The sequence below is a fragment of the Pinus tabuliformis genome, chromosome 7, assembly GCF_031772625.1.
Source record: "Pinus tabuliformis cultivar Carrire ecotype Pingquan chromosome 7, CPIR1, whole genome shotgun sequence".
Lineage (NCBI taxonomy): Eukaryota > Viridiplantae > Streptophyta > Pinopsida > Pinales > Pinaceae > Pinus > Pinus tabuliformis.
The window spans coordinates 628,786,519-628,798,691 of NC_142293.1; the positions used below are offsets into that span (position 1 = coordinate 628,786,519).

General features: G+C 34.7%; 1 pseudogene across 1 annotated transcript; it reads left to right on the plus strand.

The window, feature by feature from the left end:
* The first annotated feature begins 4,709 nt into the window (after nucleotides 1–4,709).
* On the plus strand, nucleotides 4,710–8,768 carry LOC149249010 (peroxidase 42-like; annotated as a pseudogene). The gene is made up of 4 exons (XR_016266720.1): nucleotides 4,710–4,988; nucleotides 6,367–6,553; nucleotides 7,550–7,715; nucleotides 8,128–8,768. The product of XR_016266720.1 is annotated as a peroxidase 42-like (transcript).
* Nucleotides 8,769–12,173: the final 3,405 nt, after the last annotated feature.

The following is a 12,173-nucleotide window of genomic DNA, read 5'->3' on the forward strand; positions in this document are numbered from 1 at the left end:
ATATGTGACGTTAGAAGTTGATATAACTTTATCACTTAAAATTTTAAAAAATATCTACACATTACGGTTTCTTAAATCACAAATATAATTAATTAAATTAATTATCACAAGCCACAAGGTTATATATTAATAAGGCAAAATCCACCCTTTATTACAATGACACCAATTTGGAAACGGTGCTTTGGATGCCCTTTTTGGAATCGAGTCAAAACTGATTTCAGATGGTTTTAAGTACTTGGGATTTCAGTTGAAAGCAAATAATTACTCCAGAGCTGACTGGCAGTGGTTGACGAACAGATATTATAAAAAATTCTCGGCTTGGGAATTCAAGTTTTTATCCTTAGCAGGAAGGGTTATCTTAACGCACGCTGTGCTAACGCAGATGGCCGTTTACTGGGCTCATATTTTTCACCTCCCTACAAGTATCATCCTCAAAATGAATCAGATTTCGGCTAACTTTATTTGGGGTGGCAGATCTAAACAACAAAAATATCACCTTGTCAAACTGGAAATGCTCTCCTTGCCCAAGCACATGGGAGGATGGGGATTGCTGGACATGAGAACTTTTGGAAAAGCTCTCCTCTGCAAATCTCTGTGGAGAGGAGTTTTTGGGGAAGGCCCGTGGAGCTCCACCATCAAACTCAAATACATGAAAGGGCGAGGCATAGAATATTGGTATAGAAGAGGCAGGATTGGAGCCAAATATGGCTCGGCCATTTGGCTCAGTTTTCGCAAGATTGAGAATTATTTCTTAAAGCATTTGATGTGGAGTTTACAATCAGGCAACAGTATCCTTATAGGTATAGATCCTATTATGGGTGGCCAGCAAGGCATAGCTATGCCACGGGAGCTCATTATGTTTTTCCACAGACTTGGCTTTTTTACTTGGGACAAGATCATTTCTGAGTGGCATGGTCCTATCCCTATCTGGAAAGAATCCTCCGATTTTGGCATGCCTGCGTCCTTGGCTGATCTGTGGCTTTCATTTAAGGCGTCGTTGTCTGCACACGGCTTTCACCGTTCCTCCACGGCTGACTATCTGTCATTGGCTATTCCAAATTCCTGTATGCCAGTCCAAGTGAAAGATATTTACAAGGATATGATTGTTTCAAAGCATCCTTCCGCTGGCTCGATTTTTCCTCTGCTGTTATGGAAGTCAGGGTGCCCTCCAAAGCTTATTTTGTTCTCATGGTTGGTGTTTCAGAATAAAAACTTAACATGGGACAATCTGAAGAAAAGGAGTTGGCACGGCCCGAGTAGATGTGCTATGTGCGAGTCTCATGAAGAATCCAATCTCCATATGTTTTTTAAATGCAAATCCTCGCTGCTAATTTGGAGAGCCTTGGCAAACATATACGGTTTCCCCCTCACTGATTTCGATTCAACACAGGAAGCTTATTTTTGGTGGAGCGGTCAAAAGGACAAATGGAGATCTATGATTATTCTTGTCCCCTGGTTTTTGTGGAAATGGAGGAACCACAAAATCTTCAAAGACTCAAAGTTGCCCCTGCTGTCAATTGTTCAACAGATTATAACATCCTATGAAGTTGTGCCTTCGAATCAACCCAAATTGAAATCAAATATCAGTAAGTCGCACAGCTGTATCGACAAATGCCCTCCATGTGCATTTTTTGATGGTGCTGCACAACAGGGCGTTTGTGGCTGCGGGGTTCTCATCATCATGGATATAGACCTCAAATTCAATATTTCTTGGGATGCGGGTAATGGCATAAACAGTTTGGCCGAGGCGAGAGCCCTTGCTAGCCTTCTGGCATTTTGTTCCTTCTGTGATATTCAGGCTATCTCTATTTTTGGTGACTCAAAATTTGTAATAGATCATGTTCTGGGGTCAAGCCTCATCAGATGCCCCCACCTGGCGGGCTGGATGGCTCGGATAAAATATCTTTGGGGTCTCATAAAAGATAAGTCCATTCAGCACATCTGTCGCTCTCAGAATCAGCAAGCGGACTGCTTGTCGAAACAGGGTCTGCTTCTTGATGCAGGTACATGGTCCTTGAGGATTGAAGATGGTGAGAATTCCTGCTTCATTCAGGATTTCTCCATTCCGGGCTTATGATCCATTTTCGGCTTATCTTCGGTTTTATTTCTTTCATCTGTTTTGCTGTTTTCCTTTTTGACAGGTTATGGTCTATGGCCAGTGATCTAGTCTCAATTATGCTCATAACCTGTGTTTCTCATAGAATATGACTTATGATGTATCCATCTTTGATCTTTTGTCTATATCTGTTAATATGTTTTCTGCTCTTCCTACCCTCGTGGGGGAATTGTCTTTCTATTCACCAATCCTTGTGTTAAGATCAAGGCCTATCAGCTCCTCAACTGTCTTTTGTAAATCTGGACTTTTATATTATCTCAATATGATATATTCAGCTTTTTCTTTATGAAAAAAATTAAATTAATTATCACAAATATAATTAATTAAATTAATTACAAATATAACGTTAGAAGTTGATATAACTTTATCACTTAAAATTTGAAAAAATATCTATACATTACGGTTTCTTAAATCACAAATATAATTAATTAAATTAATTATCACAAATATAATTAATTAAATTAATTACAAATATAAATTAGATCAAATTTTATTAGTGTAATTAATCAAATTAAAAAATATCAAATTTTAATGATGTGAAAATTAAATATATTGTTATTATTATTATTTAATTTTAAGGTTATGGCCAAACCAAAGACTAAATTGGTGTATAAGACCTTTTTGTTTCTGAACTGCTAAGCCTATGAAGGCATGCATATGGTTTTGAACCTATAACTTCCTAGGAAGAAACACATGCTCTTGACCATTAGTCTCACTCAAGTTGTATATAAGAGGAGACAAGGAGCATTCCAAGAATTGAACTCAGTACCTCTCATACCCTAAGCAAGAATCATACCACTGATTCATTTTAATTCTGGATCTAGCCAGAGTTGCAAGGGATCAAACCTCTCTTTCATCTTTGAGGTGTTTGGTAGATTTTAGAGTGGAAAGAGATTCGATCCCTCTCCAGCCTAAGCAAGAATCATACCACTGATTCATTTTAATTTTGGATCTACCCAAAGTTGCAAGGGATCAAACCTCTCTTTCATCTTTTAGGTGATTGGTAGATTTTAGAGTGAAAAGAGATTCGATCCCTCTTCGCACTTGGTAGATTAGGAGTTATAAATCCTGCGCTTGGTACATTAGGAGTTAAGATAGATCTGGACTGGTTTAAAACTTTGACTCGAATTCGGAACTGGCCGAGGGTCGACTCTGACTCTGACTCTGACTCGATATCGACTCGGTCTAGTTGATTTCAGTGACTCGGTCGTTGTAAAAAATACAATACATGTTTTTTTTTATGAAAAAACATATTTTTAAAGATTCTCATTCATGTTTCCAAACTCAAAGCATTAGAATATAGAGAGAAGACAACATACGATCAGAGAATGCTCATGAATATATCTATTATATCAAAATGACACCCAGTGCACTATCCAATACATGTAATATATAGAAATCAAAACAAAAACACATAACCAAAGAGGCTCTACATGGCCTCTACAACAAAACATCACTAGTCACTACTACTAAACAAGGCAAGATCATCTCGATCAGACTTTGAATCACAGTCAGACGGTAAACCCATGGCTCCTCCTCACTATTGCTCCAAAAACCAACTCGAACTCTTCACAAACTCCTCAATCGCTCACACAAATGCAATGAGATAGTTGTGAATAAATGTGAGGGGTTTGGGTCACTTTTATAGGGTTGGAGAGGAGCAAAGGCATTAAGAAAAAAAAAAACCAAAGAGTGTTAAGTCCGAGTTGCCGCCTTTTTTACCAACGGACTAGCTCGACTGGTTTAAGACAAGCTTAGCCGAACGGGCCAGTCCATTATTGAACCAACCAAATCAGTGTTCGGCTCGGCTGGTTCAGTAACAGATCGGCTGTCAGACTGGTTTTTCTACCTAACTGACCTAGACAAAAATCTGGCTCAGTGAATGAGACCAAATCCAAAATCCAATTCGAATCGGCCTAATTTTAAAACACTAACCAATATATATACAAACACCAAATCAAAATATTAAACATTACAACATATATGCAATACCAAATTGAAAACAAAAACCCAAACAACTAACTCCTTAAATCCCAAACTAATTCACAAAAATCACACCTTATTAAATCCCAAACTAATTCCGCATATTACCAACACAATAACCAACCAAAAAAATAAATCCACAAACTATAAAGATAAATCTACTTTAACATTATCAACATATTGAATCTCTTAATTATTAATTAAAGCAACAATACAATAACTAACCAAAAAGTAAATCCACAAACTATAAAGAAAAATCCACATAACATTATCAACAAATTGAATCTCTTAATTATTAATTAAAGCAACCGACAAAATTTCAGATTTATGCACGCGCAATGGTATATCCACTGCAAGTGGGAATCGGTGAGCCCGTGCCACTCGATATGCTCAGCTGGGTTGCACCCAGAAGATTCTTTATCTACGGAGAGGAAATAACGCCATTTTTGGCGTCTATTAAATTATTCAGTGTTTTGGAAACTTTCCCTTGCCCAAGAATTAACTTAAACGTGAAGGCAGCCTGAATGCACTGGTGCCCACTGCCCCCACTGACATCACATCACATCACATGTGAAAACTACTTCAACATTTCGTTATATATATCTCTAGCTGGAGTTCAATTGAAGATAAGAGCGAGAAGATGGGCCTGTGGGTGGTGCTGGCTTTCGCGCTCAGCGCGCAGCTATTGCAGTCTCAGGCTTACAATGTGGTAAGTTCAAGCAATGCTACTGGGAGTTACAGTGAGAATGGATTGGTGATGAATTACTATGGGGACTCTTGCCCTCAGGCTGAAGAGATCATTGCTGAACAAGTACGCCTGCTGTACAAAAGACACAAGAACACTGCATTCTCATGGCTTAGAAATATTTTCCATGACTGTGCTGTGGAGGTGAGCTTTCCTCAGATCTCTCTTCTACTATTATATTCCAGTAACATATACATCTAAAGAACTCATTGGCTTTCCACTGGCCCACATGGGCCAGGTATTTGTTATTGGATTAATGTAGTAAGTGGATAGATGGTGAAGTATTCACTGGAAACTTCTGACATTGCAGTTTTTTAAGTTTCTCCAGAAATTTTGTTTCCAACTTAAATGAGAATAATAGAAATCTGCATTCTTTATTTTAAGAGGATCATATTGAATCCAGAGGTTGTAGAATTATTTTACAGCTTTGTATAAAGAGAAAGAGATGTGTATTTTACAGTCCAGTATGAAGAGAAGAGATGTGTCAGTATATCTAGTTTTTCTTTCAAATAAAAATTGTGTTATAAATAAAAAAATAATGTGACTAAAAAAATATGTTGTAAAGTAATTAGAAGTAAAACAATAAAAATTAATACATTGTATTTTGCATTTTTTTAAAATTTGAATTTGAAGCAATTTGATCCTCTCTGCTCATGTTAGATCTCTAGTTAAAATGGATCTATGCTAGTAATTTCACAATTATTTTGTTAAATATTCTAATTCCTTATTAAAAATTTACTCTCCAAACTATAAAAGGTTTCAATCATTTTTAAAATTTAGAAAACAAATTTTTATTTTTATTTTCGATTACAAATTTTGAAAATATTTAGAAATCCTACAAACTGCAACTAAATCTATAGTTTAATCTCACTGCTATTTAGCTAATTCAAAAATATCCCCAAAATCTACCATTAAAAAAAAAATAATAATAAAAAAAACAAAAGTGTGTCTAGATATTCATTCTTTTATTTGGTTATTCAGGTCTATGAAGCTAATCAGTACATTCTTTATCTCCCTATGAATGCATTCCTTTCTAATTATTGATCAACTGACAAAGTGATAATTTTCTTAAATTGACTGACTATTTCATCTTATCTTACTACCAAATTCCAACAGTTTCTCCTGCATTTTATATTCCCAAGTAGGAAAAACATGTATTTGCATTAGTTGCTGACACATTTTGAGAAAATGTATTTGCATTTGTTGCTAACACAGTTTGTGTATCTGTTTAGTAACGAGTGGTGCTGTTACATTTTATCCTACTGCCAATAGTTCTCTTGCACTTTACAATCCTAAGTATGAACATGTATTTCCATCAGTTGCTGACACAATTTGTCCAAATGTATTTGCATCGGTTGCTAACACAGTTTGTGTATCTGTTTAGTAACCAGTGTTGCTGTTGCATCTATTCCAACTGTCAATAGTTCTCTGGTTTTAGAATCCTAAGAAGTAGGGATGACATGGATTTTCATTTGTTGTTAATGTATCAAATATATTTTATCTGTTAACTTGGAATGTGCAGTCATGTGATGCATCGCTTCTGTTGGACTCAACAAGGAACAGCATATCAGAAAAGGAGACTGAGGAGCTTCGGCCTGCGCAACTTTAGGTATTTGGATACCATCAAGGAAGCCGTGGAGAGGGAGTGCCCCGGGGTCGTTTCCTGCGCAGATATACTCGTTCTCTCTGCCAGAGATGGCGTTGTATCGGTACGTGCATAAATATACGAAATGCATACAGAGAAAGGGGATATATACGATGTATATATTTATTAAACTAATGTTCAGGATTTACAATGTATATATTTATTAAACTAATGTTCAGGATTTACAATGTATATGTACACTTATGTTTAGTATTTACCCAATGTACTTAGGTTTAGGATTTAAATGTATATAAGGTCATTCTGAATTTCAGAAATATATCAGATTTGTAAATTTCAGAAACATTTTAAATCTGACCCACAAAAGTGAGAACTTTTATATCCATAAAAGTGAGATTTTTCTCTATATATGGATTAAAGTGAGAATTTTTTTTGGCTGTGTCTATTCCCAAAATATACGAAATGCATACAGAGAAAGGGGATATATACAATGTATATATTTATTAAACTAATGTTCAGGATTTACAATGTATATATGTACAGTTATGTTTAGTATTTACCCAATGTACTTAGGTTTAGGATTTAAATGTATATAAGGTCATTCTGAATTTCAGAAATATATCAGATTTGTAAATTTCAGAAACATTTTAAATCTGACCCACAAAAGTGAGAATTTTTATATCCATAAAAGTGAGATTTTTTTCTTTATATGGGTTAAGGTGAGATTTTTTTTTTGGCTCTGTCTATTCCCAAAACATCTCTTATTAAATTCTGGATAGTGTTGAAAAAAAAATCCGGATAGTGTTGAAAAATAAGTGAAGTTAGTTGTTTTTTTTCCTTTGAAAAATAAACCAGATTTATTTATATTAATTTAAAATATTTTTAAATTTATTTAATTTTTTTATTTATTTCACAAAATATTTTATATATTAAATTTCAAAATATTAAAAAAATTAAAAATACAACTACTCATTTTTTATCTATTCCATTTGGAAATATTCCCAAAATCTATAATCCATATCATTTCAGTGCTCATATATAACCCTGCTGATCTGATGTGTTCACTGATTTTGGACTATTGAAATGGTTTACCAATATGCAGTTGGGAGGGCCATACATTCCCCTGAAGACGGGAAGAAGAGATGGACGGAAGAGCAGAGCAGATGTGGTGGAGAATTACCTGCCCGATCACAATGAGAGCATCTCCACTGTTCTGTCTCGCTTCAAAGCCATGGGAATCGACACCCGTGGGGTTGTTGCACTGCTGGGTGAGTGACCAGATCTAAATCTATAAGTATTTAATTTTATAGGCTATTTTTACGTTGATGATGGATTTTTAGAATATTTTAGAATCCAACAAGTGAGTGACTAGAGTGACTAGATTTAAATTTATAAGTATTTAATTTTATGGGTGATTAGATCTTAATTTATAAGTTTAATTTTATAGGTATTTTTATATTGATAATAAATTTTTGGAATATTATAAAATCTAATAAATATGATAAAGTAAGTGATGAGATCTTGATGGCATTTAATGTTAATTTTCAAAATATTTTAAAATCTATTTTTTAAAATTCTAAAATATTCTCAAAATCCACACTCACTAGAACTCGACTAAGTTCGACTAATTTGCATTAGCCTGTTCTGATCACATGATTTATGATTTTGGAAAATATGTAGGGGCTCACAGTGTGGGGAGGACTCACTGCGTGAAGCTGGTGCACAGGCTGTACCCGGAAGTAGATCCGACACTGGACCCTGGACACGTGGAGCACATGAAGCACAAGTGCCCGGACGCGATCCCCAACCCGAAGGCAGTGCAGTATGTGCGGAACGACCGGGGAACGCCTATGAAGCTGGACAACAACTACTACGTGAACCTGATGGACAACAAGGGGCTCCTCATAGTGGACCAGCAACTGTATGCAGATTCGAGGACGAGGCCGTATGTGAAGAAGATGGCAAAAAGCCAGGAATACTTCTTCAAATACTTCTCCCGGGCGCTCACCATCCTCTCTGAGAACAATCCTCTCACCGGCACTCGAGGAGAAATCCGTCGGCAGTGCTCGCTCAGAAACAAACTGCACACAAAAAGCAAGCGTTGAGCGATAGCTCAATGCCGCAGTGATGGGAGTGATAGCGTGATGCCACAGTGGTGGGCATTTCATATATAAATTGCAGTTTGCGTTTTTATTAGATAATCATAATGGTGTGGTGTGACTATGTTCTGCATCACGTCGATGAACTACGACCGAACCGTGGAACAGTAGGCTTGTTTCCTTATGTAAGCGGAACCTTTTATTATAAACAAAAAATCACAATCTGTCTGTTATTCTAGTGTAATTTTGTCATCAGTTAAAGTTGCTCATCTGATAATAACTGGAAACGATAAAATATGACAACTACGTATCTTCTTTATTATAGTGTAATTTTGTCATCAGTTAAAGTTGCTCATCTGATAATAACTGGAAACGATAAAATATGACAACTACGTATCTTCTCTGCTCATCTGATAATAACTGGAAACGATAAAATATGACAACTACGTATCTTCTTTGCTCATCTGATAATTAACTGGAAACGATAAAATATGACAACAACGCATCTTCTTTATCCTGGTGTAATTTTTTCATCCGTTAAAGTTGCTCATCTGATAATACCCGGAAACGATAAAATATGCTCATCTTATAATAACCGGAAACGATAAAATATGACAAAAACGTTTTTTTTATGGGTTGAAACTGTTAGAATTTTTTTTTTTTAAGAATATTTCAGAATTTAAGAGTCATGAGAGCTCAAACAATTGAATTAACCTCTCTCTTAATCTTCAAATTCTGAAATATTCTTTAAATTTACCATCTACATCTTACCTACCTTCCTTCATCAACAAAATTACCTTTATACAATGTGATTGCACCTGTTACATCTACATACCTTCATCAGGAAGGTTACCTATGTACAATGTGATTGCACCTGTTACATCTACATACCTCCATCAGGAAGGTTACCTATGTACAATGTGATTGCACCTGTCACGAGGGGCCTGATGATATGAAGATTACAGTGTACTGCACTATGTTATTTCAAGTCATCATATAAAGTTGCTTCTTTGGTAATAATATGATATGAAAGTTACAGTGGAGTGTACTGTCCTTTCAAGTAATCATTTAAAGTTTTTTTGTTTTTTTGTTTTTTTTTCTTGGATTTTAAATAATGGTAAATGATGGAGTTAGAGGTTCAAATTTTAAAGGGAATTATTTTTAAGATTTATGGATAGATCATTTTTCTATTCAATATTGAAGCTAGCTTTAATCTAATCTCAACTTAATTTTAATTCGAATTAAACAAATGCAATATACAATATTGTTGTTGTAATTGTGGTGAGAGGCGCTCTACAACCCAGTGTAGGTTAAATGTGTAGATAAAAAAATTAAATCATTTAAGTGTTGGCTCAAATAATAATAAAAGTTAAAATAATAAACAAGAAGTTAAAAGTAATAAATAAAAAGGTAAAGTAATAAAAATAATAAAATTCAATTTGTTATATTTTATTTATTTATTTATTTTTTGAATAGGGTTTGTTATAATACCATGGGTCAATACCATGGATTATCAATACCACATGCCCAAAAACCATAACCTATTTCACAACCAAAATATTTTATAACAATACAAGATTCTTAACCATGGATATTCATCCCCACTTTACTCATGGATATTATTAACTTGTAAAAGATAGGCCTTGTTACAATACCATGGGCCAATACCATGACTTATCAATACCACATGTCTAAAACAAAAAACTTATTTCACAATCAAAATATTTTATATCAGCATGAGAATACTCTTAACCATGGATATTCATTTCCACTTTACCATAGATATTATTAACTTGCAAATATGCTTTGTTACAATACCATGGGCCAATATCATGACTTATCAACACCACATGCCCAAAAAAATAACTTATTTCACAATCAAAATATTTTGTAACCTTATGAAAACATCCTTAACCATGGATATTCACCTCACTTTACCAAAGATATTATTAACTTGTAAATATGATTTGTTACAATAACATAGCTTATCAATACCACATGACCAAAAAACATAACTTATTTCACAATCAAAATATTTTATAACAATATGAAAAGATTCTTAACCATAGATATTGACCCCCATTTTTGCCATTGATACTTGTGAATAGGCTTTGTTACAATACCATGGGTCAATACCATGGTTATCAATACCACATGCCCAAAACTCATAACTTATTTCATAATCAAAATATTTTATAACAATATGACAATATTTTTAACATGGATATTATTAACTTGTAAATATGTTTTGTTACAATACCATGGCTTATCAATACCACATGCCCAAAAACCATAACTTATTTCACAATAAAAATATTTTATTTTAATTTAATTTTATAACATTTTTTTAATTGAATCTAAAAGGAAAAAGTTATAATTACTTTTGAGATATATCTAAACCTTGTATCCTCACGACTACTAAAAATATTCCCATAGAAATTAAATTAAGGTTTTAATAAAGTTAAAAATGAGAATACTTTTATATATAAAGACGTAAAATTCATATAATATAAATAATATTATTAAAAACCAGTATAGATCCATCCTAACTAAGGATGTAAACGATAAGAACAAGCAAAGTGACTATCGATAATAGAGGAGAGAGAGTGCAAGATTTGTTTAAGTATTTCATTATTGTATTTTAGTTGACATGATTGATCCAAAATATAAGTTCAATATTTTACAACCAATTTTTTAATTTTATTTTTATTTTTAGATACTTTCCTAAACATAATACAATGAGATCAAATTTAAGAGAGAGGGAGGGGTGATAGAGAGAGGGGGAGGAAAGAACAAATACATAGGGAGATAGAGGTGGAGGGAGAGAGTGGGTGACAAGGGAGAACTGGAGAGAGAGTGAGGGACAAAGGAGAGTGGGGAAGACAAAGAAGAGGAGAGGAGAGATATAGGGAGAGAAGGGGAAGAGAGAGTTTGAGGAACAAAGATGGAGGGGAGAGAGAGAGGGAAGAGAGAGAGGGGGAGAGAAGGGGAAGAGAGAGAGAGGGAGACACAAAGATGGCGGGGGGAGAGAGAAGGAGAGGGAGGGAGATAGTGAGAGAGTTAAAGGGGGGAGAGAGAGAGAGAGAGAGAGAGAGAGATATGGGGGGAGAGACAAAGGGAGGTGGGAGAGAAAGGGAGAGAAAAGAAGGAAGAGAGAGAGGGAGAAGGAGAGAGAGTTAGAGTTGGAGTTGGAGAGAGAGGGAGGGAAGAAGAAATACATAGAGAGAGAGAGGGAGTCACAAGAGAGAGAGAGAGAGAGAGGGGAAGAGAGATAGGAGAGATAGATAGATATAGCTAGAGAATGTGTATGTTTGGGGGGTGAGATGGAGGGAATAAGAACGAGACACATAGATACAAATATAGATATTATATAGTATTATATAAACAACCTAGATCCATCTTAACCATGGATCTATTAAGCGTAGAGAGGGATCCAATCTCTCGAGGTGCAATCATTTTCTCAGGTTTAAATGTTTAGAGTTAAAAACTTCCAAAACCATGTAATTGATAACATAATTTAAATTAATTTAAATGTTTGTAAAGTTAAAAACTTCCAAAACCATATATCTATATATATATATAGTAATCATAAACCCCAATTTAAAATAACTTTACATATAATATCAT